This window comes from Schistocerca gregaria, chromosome 3 (assembly GCF_023897955.1).
Source record: "Schistocerca gregaria isolate iqSchGreg1 chromosome 3, iqSchGreg1.2, whole genome shotgun sequence".
NCBI lineage: Eukaryota > Metazoa > Arthropoda > Insecta > Orthoptera > Acrididae > Schistocerca > Schistocerca gregaria.
The window spans coordinates 379993509-380006220 of NC_064922.1; positions in this window are offsets into that span (position 1 = coordinate 379993509).

Below are 12712 nucleotides of genomic sequence, written 5' to 3' on the forward strand. Positions count from 1 at the left end.
ACCATGGTAGAATATTCATTTCATGAACAGATGGATGTGATTTTTATGTGTGGCCATGCAAATGGTAATGGACACGAGGATGCACAGCTGTATCAAAACATGTTTCCAGCTGTTCTTGCTGTGGATTAAGGATAATATTGTCAGGAGTAGTTCTGAGTGAATTGACTGTGGAGAAAATTGCGGCAGTTGATGATTAGATTAAATCAGATTAGATTAATACTTGTTCCATAGATCATTAATTTGACACTTTGAATGATGTGGATCATGTCAGTTTAACAAAAGGTTTTTTTTACATGGCATAGTTTAAGTTTTGTTTTTACTTGTAAGATTGCTCATTTTTATCTAAAAATGCATCTATTGAGTTGAATGTGTTGTCATCCATACATGATTTTAATTTGTTTTTAAATGTTGGTTGGATATCTTTCAGACTTCTGTTGCTATTTGGTTAGTGACCAAGGATTGTTGTGGTAGCATAAATAACACAAAGTAGCAAAGAAAAGTCTTTCTCGTAGTGTTGAAGCTACACACATTGCTGTTGCTTTTGAACTGGGATGGGTTATTAATAATAAATCTCTGAGAGGGCTACAAAATGAACTAAAACAAAGAAGATCATCAACAGTTGTAGCTCAACTTAGACACAAAATCTGGGAATTTGCACTGACACAGGCAGTACTTGGGGGCCAGAATTAAGAGTTGCATACAGAAAACAAATGCATTTGCTGTGAATTGGCAGTACGCACTGCACCAGGTGCAAAGAATAAGATTGAAGGACTAGAGGGCAAACTAGAGAAACTAAAGCAGAAAAAATACAACTTAGAAGCTAAGTAAGAACATTTCCCACATCCTTCACAGCAGTTGTTGCAGCTGGCACTGATAGCAAGCAAAAAAAATAAGGTAGAAGTTAGGGCAGAACTGACACCACTCAAGCACACAAATGTTCTGTTCTGCATAGCAACCAACAATCAAGATATGCTTACTGTTAAGGAAACCTTGATGAAGACAATCACTCCCCAACAACACAAAATTAAGATACAGATTGCCAGATCTACAGCCGAGATGATTATTCCACAAATTATGTCACAATTGGACAGTAAAAAGATTACAGAAAAAGCTGAACAGATATAGGACTTTAAAACACAAAAAGCCAAAATGAGGTAGCTGCTCTTGGTGGTGTATCAAGTGCCGACAACACTCACGAGAGATATCAAGTACATTTCAAAACAGGGCCAAGAGCAAATGTGTTGCAAACAATATCATTGACATCAACCCTTGAGTTTTCCATCCTCTCCTTCAGAGAGGGCAAGTATACATTGAACTTTGAGACACTGAAAATCAAATATTTCATGGCTGTCCAATGGTTCTTTAACTGCTGTGACCTAGACTACACAGCAAATGAGTGTAGAGAACAGGAACTAGCTTGTGTCAAGTGTGAAAACCAGGCCACCAAAAATATGGCTGTAAGGAATCTGAAAGCATTGGGTGCATACCTTGTAAGTGCCAAAGAAGGAACTGCTACAAGGTGGGCAACTGGAGTGTGTGACATGTGGACAGCTATATGGCAGACAGATGACAGACAGTGAATACAACCATGTGCAACTTCATTGACATGGCACATGAGCACAACAGTGAACAGGTGTATGCTGAAGATGAACATAAGTGATTACATGGAAACAACAAGTGGGCTTCATAACGGAAGTCGAAATGCAAACATGCTCTCTGAATCCTATGCTGGTGAATAGAGTGCACAAGAGGTAAATTACTGTTATGGACTGCACAGATAATGATGTATAAGTGGAAAGGAAGTGTATTAGTGTTAGTCTAGGGAAGCACTGAACACAAAGTGCACAATCAAACAATATTGGACACAGAAGAGCACCAACAGATTAATGCAAAACAACCATTTCTTTTGGGGACACACATTGCTCAAATCTTTTAGACCAACATGAAGACCAGATGCATAGATGAACATGCAAAGCATCAACACACCACACAAAACAAGATTGGTGGCCAGAGGGAGCAGCTCAGCATCAGCTTAGGCCTGAAGTTGGTGCACTGAAGCACCGAAATTGGTAGCCATACAATAAATGATATCACAAGGATGGCTGTAGGTGTTTCATTTTCAACATAACAAAACATGTGGTAAGCAACCAACTGACAAACATGACAGCAAACAAAAGTGCACCAAGCCAGATGTAGCAGACCACAAACAACACAACACACAAAACAAAACACCTACCAAACACAAACAAAGAAGAAACTGACTGAAAGCCTCAAAACACCGAAACAGAACAAGGAGACACTTGCAAAAACTAACTAAACTGATTCTATTAATATGGGGCAATAGATGAGACCTTGTGCATTAACAGACTGGAACAGCAAGATATCTTTCAAACTGCCCAGCATTTCATAACATGTAAAATGCATCCGAAAGGGAGCGCAATATGCTTTCCCTCTATTGCATAATCAGACCAAATTACGTTAAACATTGAAAATGTGCTGACAGAGAGAGGAAAATATGACTAGAACAGTTCTGGGGGAGGGGAGGGGGGTGGGGGAGGGGACTTTGAAGTGGCAATACAAGAACTTGCTCATGCAAATAAAGGGGCACCTCTGGGATGAGTATCTTCAAACAAAATCAGGCAACAACTTACAAAGAGCATGATACAGACTGATGGCTGAGAGAGTGGAAACATCATTTGTACTGGCTACACTTACATTGGACGACAGAACCTTCATACAAGGATGGAGAAGTACAGCAGAATTTCTGCTTTACAAGCTTCTCTCCAATGACAACCATAACACAGACAATCCACACCATACCAATTTAAAAGCTCTAATATAGACAGAATACACAATGGAAACTGTGACCTGTCCTTTATAGAGGAAGAGGTGAAGCTAACAAAATTGAAAGGTAAAGAAATGTAGGCCAGGAGTGACTTGATCACAGATGGCTCCTGGGGCTCAGTCCACAACAACATGGCTTCTGACAAGATAAGTTGATTGATGGTGCAGTAAATCAGACACTCAATTTAGAGCATAATGTCAAATGCATTTATGTAATGGTCATACTCATAGATATCACTGGGGCATTTGATAACTTCTGTTCATGTTCACAAGAGTATGGCAGCAGCAAGTGCCAGCAACTCTATACAATGGTCTACTAGACTACTGTAATAATAGAGTGGGTAGGTAAATTGAAAGTCGTCAAAAGAATCACAAACACGTGACTGCAGGGTTCAATCTGTGAGTCCATCTTATATATATATATATATTTCCGTCAAGCTCTACGTAACAGAAATGAGTAGAGATACACATACAGAAACTGAAAAGATTGGAGATACACACACAGACAGGATTATCGCGTGTGCTGATTGTGTCACCAACTCAAGAAGAGAGCTGGAGACTAAAATTTAGTGGCATTCTACACAGGACGGGCAGTTGGTGCTTGAAAAGCAAACTAACTGTGGCTCTGGACAAGTCTGTCTACAAATTACTAAGAGTAAAACTGCTGAGAGACTCAATTATAAAACTGCGCAATCCAAGTATTTACAAAAAGTATGTAACTAGATGCCTTTAAATATGTCTGCTTGTGTCTGTGTATGTGCGGATGGATATGTGTGTGTGTGTGTGCGAGTGTACACCTGTCCTTTTTTTCCCCTAAGGGAAGTCTTTCCGCTCCCGGGATTGGAATGACTCCTTACCCTCTCCCTTAAAACCCACACCCTTTCATTTTTCCCTCTCCTTCCTTCCTTCCTGACGAAGCAACTGCCAGTTGCGAAAGCTCGTAATTCTGTGTGTGTGTTTGTGTGTTTTGTTCATGTGCCTGTCTGCCGGCGCTTTCCCGCTTGGTAAGTCTTGGAATCTTTATTTTTAATATAACTAGATGCTTGGGCATACATAATGATGAACTGATGTTTTTGACCCACACATAAAACAGGTAATTGACAAAAGAGAAAAACTTGCACAAAGATGCCCACACATCAGCACTGTCATTTGCAGACTTCCATTGCAAGCCATATGACATTATCAGTGTGTCTTGTTAGAGTCAATAGTTTGTTTTGTGACAAACACATGGGCACACAGACTCTGTCTCACAATATTCAGAACTGTTGCTAGGTGAGGTCAAAAAATGTGGCTCAATAAAGTAATAGAAACCATGGGGTAAAATTTAAGGAAAAAGCACCAACTAAAACAGTGTCTAAATAATGTGTGGCAGCATGAGTGAGCAACCTGTGTTAAAGGCTGTAGAGTATTTCTTTTCCGCGACATTGGGGAACAGTTGAAAATGTGCCATACAGACCTCAGTCAAGGTATGGTGCACTTTTTAATGTGACACAGCCCCTAGCCAATGTACCTTCATCAAATGCTCTTCAGTCATCAAATAGTGTGTTCTTGAGGGGAACCACGAACCCCTCAGCATATACTTCTACAATGCACATTACACATGTGGATCCAACAAACTAATTTTACACAGGATTACATACATAAGGGACCCAGACATATGGCAAGACATGAACAGAGTTGCTGACACTACATTACATATACTATATGTCGAATACTAAGACGAACCAGGCAAGCAAATAAATGAGATGATTTTGATCCAAGCGAAGTGTTGGACACAGAACAGAATGAAAACACTGACTCTGACAGTGACAGTTTATAATTAACGAGTGATGCAGTGAAAGAAAAATGGGGCACACAACACTTAAAGATTGACAGCTAACAGCTCCCGTATCAGGGGACAACAAGAAGTAACATCTCTAGACTATAACTAGCCATAACCATGCTGGGATGTACCCTAAATAGCACATTAAACCTGTAATAGCTACAGAATAGAAGAAGTACCACTAGATAGTGATAAAGTATATAAATAGACCACCCACACACTTAGAATGATACAAGGACTTACATTAAAACAGAATAGAGTAGCAATTGGAGTAGAATAGCATAGATGACAGATTGAAGGCAGCGACTCCACATTCATATGGAGATGTTTCCCTACAGTCAGTCAGGCACTATTATTTCTATTAGAAATCAGTATGATACACAGAGCACAGAGGTGAGTGTCTCAAAGTGTACTATTATGGTCCTCGCATTTGGAATGGGAACATTCTACTTCGTTTTCTTCCAGTTTTCCCTCCTAATCAAATAATCTTGAGTTAAGTTCTTCTAATTTATCAGTTTAACTTATTATCAAGATTTTACTAAACTGTAAAATTGTAAGTAGACACTAGAATACAACAAAAATATTTTGTAAAAAAAAAAAGAAAAAGAAAAAAAGGTGAAATGTAAAGAAACCTGATTGATTTAGTTACTTAGGTGAGATCATCCCACCAGCAAACATAATTATTGTCAAAACTGAGGTGGTGTCAACTTCTAAACATGACAGTCTTTTTTTTGGGGTGGGGGTACTCTATTTCAAAAGCTTCTTTCCCTCCTCTTCATTGTCCGTATGGTTTATCATCCCCTTTCATACACAGCTATGGCAGGCAACTTCAAAAAATAGAAGGCATGAAAATAATTTAGTAAATCTATTAATGTGGTGTGAAGTTTTTAGGAAAGACTTCCTAGCAACTAAACTTTTTAATCAATGTTAGCGTATTTCTCTTTTTCAGAAACGATTTTCTTACTATTTCCAGTCTGCATTTTGTATCCTCTCTACTTTGGCTATCATAGCCTACTTTTGCTGCCCAAATAGCAAAACTAATCCACTGTCTTTAGTGTCTCATTTCACAGTGAAATCCCTTCAGCATCATCTGACTTACTTCGACTACATTCCATTACCCCTCTTTTACTTTTGTTGATGTTCATCTTACAGTCCGTTTTCTGTTCTGTTCAACTGCTCTTCCAAAGCCCTTGTTGTCCTGACAGAATTACAGTGGCAAATCTCAAAGTTTCTATTTCTTCTCCATGAACTTCTCCTTGATTTCCCTTACTGTTCGCTCAGCATGCAAGTTACATAAAACTGCAGATAGGCTACAACCCTCCCTCACTCGCTTCTCAATTACTGCTTCCCTTTCGTGTCTTACAACTCTTATACAAGAGTTGTCAAGAAAGCAACAGATATCCGCCACTTGTCAGATGCATTCTGTGATTAGATTTTTGTTGGGAAAAAACTGAAAATCAACTGAAATTTAGTGTGACCTTAGTGAGGTGTACAGAAAAGAAACAATGGATGAAAGCCAAGTGAAGCAATTGTGTGTTGATTTTCAAAATAGCCATTCCAGTATTCATGATGAGGACTGCAGTGGTAGGCCTAGCCTCATGACTGACAAACTGATGACAATAATCAATGACAAAATTCGTGAAAGTCGTAACTTAATGATTACGCAGCATTCATAACATTTCTGCAAATTTCAAAGACAGCGACTGGCTGCAGCACTGATCTGCCCCAAATATTAAGAGAAAACTGGCGACGAAGTTATAGATCATATCGCAACTGGGGTTGAGAATTGGGGTAAAATATGTCATTGTGAAACAAAAAAGCAATTACTGGATGAGGCCACATAAATTCTTCCAAGAAGTAAAGAAGGAACATGGCTTCTGTCTTTTAGGACTCTAAAGCAGTGATTCTTGTTGATTTTCTTAAATGAGAGAGGTATTGCCACATATTGACAAAGTTAAGATGGGCAATACAAAAGAAGCATCAGGGAAAACTTGGCACAAAAGTTTTGTTTTTTCATGACAGTGGATGTCCTTATATGGCCAATCATATCTGAGAGCTCCTACATACTTCTGAATGAGAGGTGTTTGATCATCCACTATACAGCCTGGATTTGGCACTGAAAGACTACCATCTCTTCTCAGCAATGAAGACATGGATTGTTGCACAACGCTTTCATACTGATGCAGAACTGCTTGCCGCTAAAAACCAGAGGTTGCAATCACAGGTGGCAGATTTTTACAGAGAGAGCACTGAAAAGCTTGTGCCACAGTATGATAAGTGCATCAGTTTGAATGGCAATTATGTAGAAAAATAGTTCAAGAGTGTGCTTCTAAAATGTATATAATAAAATCTGATTTTTCCATATTGTTAATTTTTTCTTCCAAATCCATCTCTTACTTTCTGGATAGCCCTTACGACACAGTCTGATTTCTGCAAGATAATGGTTTGCTCCCCATATTATTATTTTTTTGTTATCATCAGAGTTTCAAAGAGTGCAGTCCAAAAGCTTTCCAAAATTCGCAAATGCAATAAATATAGATTTTCCTTCTGTAACCATTCTTTTAAGATAAATCATTGATATGGATGTCACAAGGGGGAGGGAATCTGTGTTACTGACTTCATATTTATTACAGAAGGATTGTAACACATTGTTGCTCTAGCATTGTTGGGTATTATGGGAAATACTGTGGCTTTAGCAATGACTACATAACTTGGATTTGTATGGTTATAGACATATCAAAGGGAATTATGCCTTTTTCTTTGTGTGGCAGAGATTTCGGTGCAGTCCTGGTGAATATGATTTATGGAACATTGTCAATATACACTGAGATGACAAAACTCATGGGATAGTGATATGCATGTATACAGATGGAGGCAGTATCACATACACAAGGTATAAAATGGCAGTGTATTGGTGGTACCGTCATTTGTACTCAGGTAATTCATGTGAAAAGGTATCTGATGTCACTATGGACACACGGTGGGAATTAACAGACTCCAAATGTGGAATGATAGTTGGAACTAGATGCATAGGACATTCTATTTTGTAAATTGTTATGGAATTCAATATTCTGAGATGCACAGTGTTAAGAGTGTGTTGAGAATACCACCTTTCAGGCATTACTTCAGGCACAGACCCCACAAAGCCATGAACCCAAGCTATCAACAAAGCATCATGTGAGCTGTAGGTGGCTCCATAATGGTTTGGGCTGTGTTTATATTGGAGTGGTCTGGGTCCTCAGGACCAATTGAAATGATAATTGATGGGCAATGGTTATGTTTGGATACTTGGAGACCATTTGCAGCCATTCACTGACTTAATGTTCCCATTCAGCATGGATGACAATGTGGCATGTCACCAAGCCACGACTGTTCACTATTGGCTTGTAGAACATTTTGTATAATCTAAGTGAATGAGTTAACCACTTGGATCACCTAACACGAGACAGAATTGAGAGGTTACTTCGTGCACAAAATCCTGCACCGGCAACACTTTCATTATTCTAAATGGCTATTGAGGCAGCATGACTCAGTATTTTGCAAGGGGCTTCCAAGTTGTGGAGTCCATGCAATGTCAAGCTGTTGCACTAAGCCAAGCAAAAGGAGGAGCGACATGGTATTAGGAGGTACCCCATGACTTTTCTCCCCTAAGTATAGAATCCGACACTATATTCTCTGCCCCATCACCATACACCCCTTATTGAGCAATCAACCTTGGTGCTTATTCTCAGTGCTAAATGAACATGGCTGATGTATAAGTGCCTAGCATCTGCCCCCAATTTCCACAAGGACACTCCCTCCCACTGCTGTTCTACTAAATCACAAGAGTGGTTTACTGTTTGTCTGTGGTCAAAGGAGAACCAATTATAGAATTACCAATTCAGTAGCCCAGTATTCACAGTTGCACAAAGGTATATCAGGCTGGCTATGCAAGGGGAATCTTGGTTCAGTCATATGCTATTATGTCATTTGCACCAGACGATTTGAAGTTGTTTCAGGAGGTTTCCCACATTCATCTCTTCAAATGCTGACCTGGGTTACACTTCACCCAAATAACCCAAAACATTTAACTATGAAAACCAGCTGTATTAGACTTTGATTGTGGCAGTCAACATTGAAAAATGGAAGGCATGAAAATAATTTAATAAATCCATTAACATGTTGTGGTGTGAAATTTTGTAAACAAACCAAGTGTTATAGACGACATGAAAGCTGAATACAGTTTAAAAGTTTTGAAGTTTATATCCTGTTTCCCACTTCCAAGAGTATTAATCAGTGACTTTTCTGCTACTTGCTTATGTTAGCAATCAATAGGATTTACCCATGTTATCAATCATTTTATTATATTTCATATTTTTAATTTTCAGGGTCAAACTAACATTATTGGTACATCAACAAAAATATCTTTTGTGAATATTAATAGCTTTATTTTCTCACTTGGTGGATGTGCTGCATTTAATCATATGAGGGATGTAATTTCACATTCTTAAATCTAAAAGGTGGGATTTATTTTCATATTGATAATACAAAAGATGTGATTTGTATGCATTAATGAAATATGCTTACCTTTTAGGTATCAAGTACCTTACATTCAAAATATATCAAGTTGAAACAATCAAGCATTAAACACTCAATAAATTTAGTATACTTCCTGTAAAATTTAAGCATTCAACAAACTGAATCAATTATATAAAAAATGGCAATTTTGGAATCTTGTCCCCCCTTGGATAAACTTCTGCAGATTCCCATGCTAATTGGGTCAGTATTGACTTGTGTTTTCCTACATCTCTCCAGAACCCATACTGATCTTCCCCAAAGTCAGCTTCTACTTGTTGTTCCTTTTCTTTGTAAATAATTGTTCTCAATATTTTGCAACCATGACTTATTTAAGTAATGCTTTAGTGACATTGATATCTCCAGAATGAGGTTTTCACTCTGCAGTGGAGTGTATGCTTTTACTTCCTGGCAGATTAAAACTGTGCGCCAGACTGAGATTCGAACTCGGGACCTTTGCCTTTCGTGGGCAAGTGATCTGATCTACTGAAGCATGACTCATGTTCTGTCCTCACAGAAGATGCTGGCACAAGTAAAGCTGTGAGGACAGGATGTGTCATTCTTGGGTAGCTCAGATGGTAGAGCACTTGCCAGCAATAGGCAGAGGTCCTGAGCTCGAGTCTTGGTCCCGCACACAGTTTTAATCTGCCAGGATTGTAGATAGTATGTGGAATAATTGAATCGTGTTATGATCTTCCAAGAATCTCAATAATTCTGAGGGAATGTTGTCTACTTGCCTCTTTCGACTTAGGCCCTTCAGTGATCTTTCTTCCTCCAGTATCATATATTCCTTCCAGCCATCAGTTCTTTATTTAGTACTGGCTTGCCAAAACAGGTGAGTAGACAACAGTCCATCAAAATTATTAAAATATTGTTGAAGTAGGCCTTTCAATGCTCTTTATTCTTCCATTATCAGGTTTACCATCCTGTCATCTGTGCTCTTCATATTGGTACAGCCATTTCCTATAGGTGGCACCTATATTTCTTGCAGTCATGCATGTTTCTACAAGTCATGCATGTTTCTACAACTTTGAATTTTTGCTCTAGCCTATCCAGTTTTGTCATTTTACACTTTCCCTCAGTCTCCTTTTTTTTCTTTTTTTGGTCCTCTGTGTTACCTTTTACGTGCTTCATTTTATATTTTCTTGTTCTGTCTGTTAAATTCAATAGCTCGTATGGGTTTTGGCTTATTGGCTATCTGCTGTCTTCACCATTCCATCTTTCAGAGCTGTCCATTCGTCTTCTATTGTGGTTCTTACCCCTGTTCATTCAATATTGGACAAATTTTCTCTTTGGAACTGTAAATCTCTGTCCCCTTAATTTGTTACCTTCTTGTCATTTCCTCAATTTTAATTAGCAGTTCATAATCGAGTCTACTACATCTTCCTATGCATATGTTTTAGTGGTTTGAAATAAAAAATTAAGTCACGATTTTATTTTAGTCCTTATAGGCGCTGTATAACTTATCAAGAAACAGCGTTATGTTTCGAAACAATTGAGAAAATATACACATTTTTTGGCCACAGAATGTTACGGCGGTAGGATGTAAGAACTTGTTCCTTGAATTCTTACAAGGTAAAGCTAGGACACTATACCCAACGCAATAGGCTGTCAGATGCATCATCAAGGCTCTTACAGAGATCAACTGATGTCCTTGAGGGCCTCACGAACACATTTCTTACGAAAGGAATAAGAAATATGGCGAACGAATTATAGCCATAGGTCTACAGCTTTTCGGTGTGTTGGTTCGACGTAAATATGTTCATCAGTTGCCACTTATGCTAAATATAGCATTTCCTTTTCCAACAGAATTCGACACATTGGCGTTCGAAACGCTGCCTGGGACTGCATTGACATATCTCTCGTGCGTGGCGCAGTTTATGAGAGCGGCCGACTGCAGGCAGTATTTCTGCCAGCGATATTATATCCTTTGTGCTTGGGTCGCTTAATTAACTCGTTGTCGACGGAATTACGTGACGTGTCTGACCGGTGCACTCACAGTGGAGCAAGAGGTAACAGGTAAGTGATAGCGTACTGACTGCTATGAATTACTTGCCAACGAAATGAAAAAACGCACTAAGCTAAGACGACTATAGTTCCATTCCTTTTGTGCACAATAGCGTCTAAGCCCCAAAATTGGCAGCAAAAGGAACGAAAATATTGGCATCTCGAATTCCAACGATCGTATTTGCGCGTGTTAGCAGTCTTACGTGCTGGACTGTGGCACTGAAAAGAGACGAGCATCCAAAAACATATGGGCGCAACTACTGCTATTGAGGACATTGACATCCAAACTTTTTTAGAAGCCTGATATTCAGGAGGCAAATTAGTTTAGTCAAAAATACATTTTATTCCACGAAATCTCTCTATATTGCATTACAAATTCTTATAACAGGGTATTATTATTATTATTTGTAATTTGTGGATGGAAAATGCGTTTTTCAAGACACTGTAGTCATACATCGACTTGTCTAACATTTTACATGCGAAGAGTGTTACCACATTCTGAAATCCCAAAAGGAGGACACCCTCAATGGGATTGATCACATAATCTTAGGATGGTTCTAGTCTGGATCTCGATAAGAGTGTGGGATAAGGTAAACACTGCTGGCGTCGTACAATATATAGCGATGCAAGATTTTTTTGTTATAAACAAAAAAACTTAGGTTAAGATTGCCATACCCCTTCTCTTTACTGTAGCCCAGGTAATGGGCATTGGTTGAGATGTTTTTTGGTTTTAATTATGGAAGTTCGATTCCCATAAATCAATGACTGACATGATCTTATCGAGATCCACACTAATCTTCAAAACTACGAAATGAAAAGTTATTAGTTCAGTTTTATGTTGTCAAATGGGTATATTACCTATGAAAGAAACAAAATAAAAAATGTTAAGCATATCACACGTACCTATACTTCCTTAGGGCCCATTTTCCACGAGAATTTTTCCCTGGATTGAATGTTGTCAAAAAGTTCCGTTTGTTGACACAAATATTTCAAAGCGCTTTTCCAGTCCAGATGCTTAAACTAAATTTCACCTTTCATATATTTTACAGCAACAACTGTTAGTCTGCTTCTCTTCTTCGTCCACTGCGGCTGAGTTACGAACAACCTCTCAACACAAGCGTTAAGGGCTGGCACTGGAAAGAAGAAATGCGCAGTGTTAATTAATTCGCCAAACTGTTCTTCATTGGGTGAGGAATACGTAATTTAAAGAAGATGTAGCTGGATGAATACACTAGTTTGAAGGAATACGTATATCGCACAAAAATAAAGTAGTTAGCGAAAAGAGGGAAGCCATCTCTAAGTTAGAAAAACAGAAACATCGATTGTAAGCTATATAAATCGATCTTTTTTGTTTTACTAGATTAACAAAACAATTATAAGCAAATAACAAACGATATAATTGTATAAATCGATCTTTTTTGTTTTACTAGATTAACAAAACAATTATAAGCAAATAACAAACGATATAATTTGATGGCCAAAGTA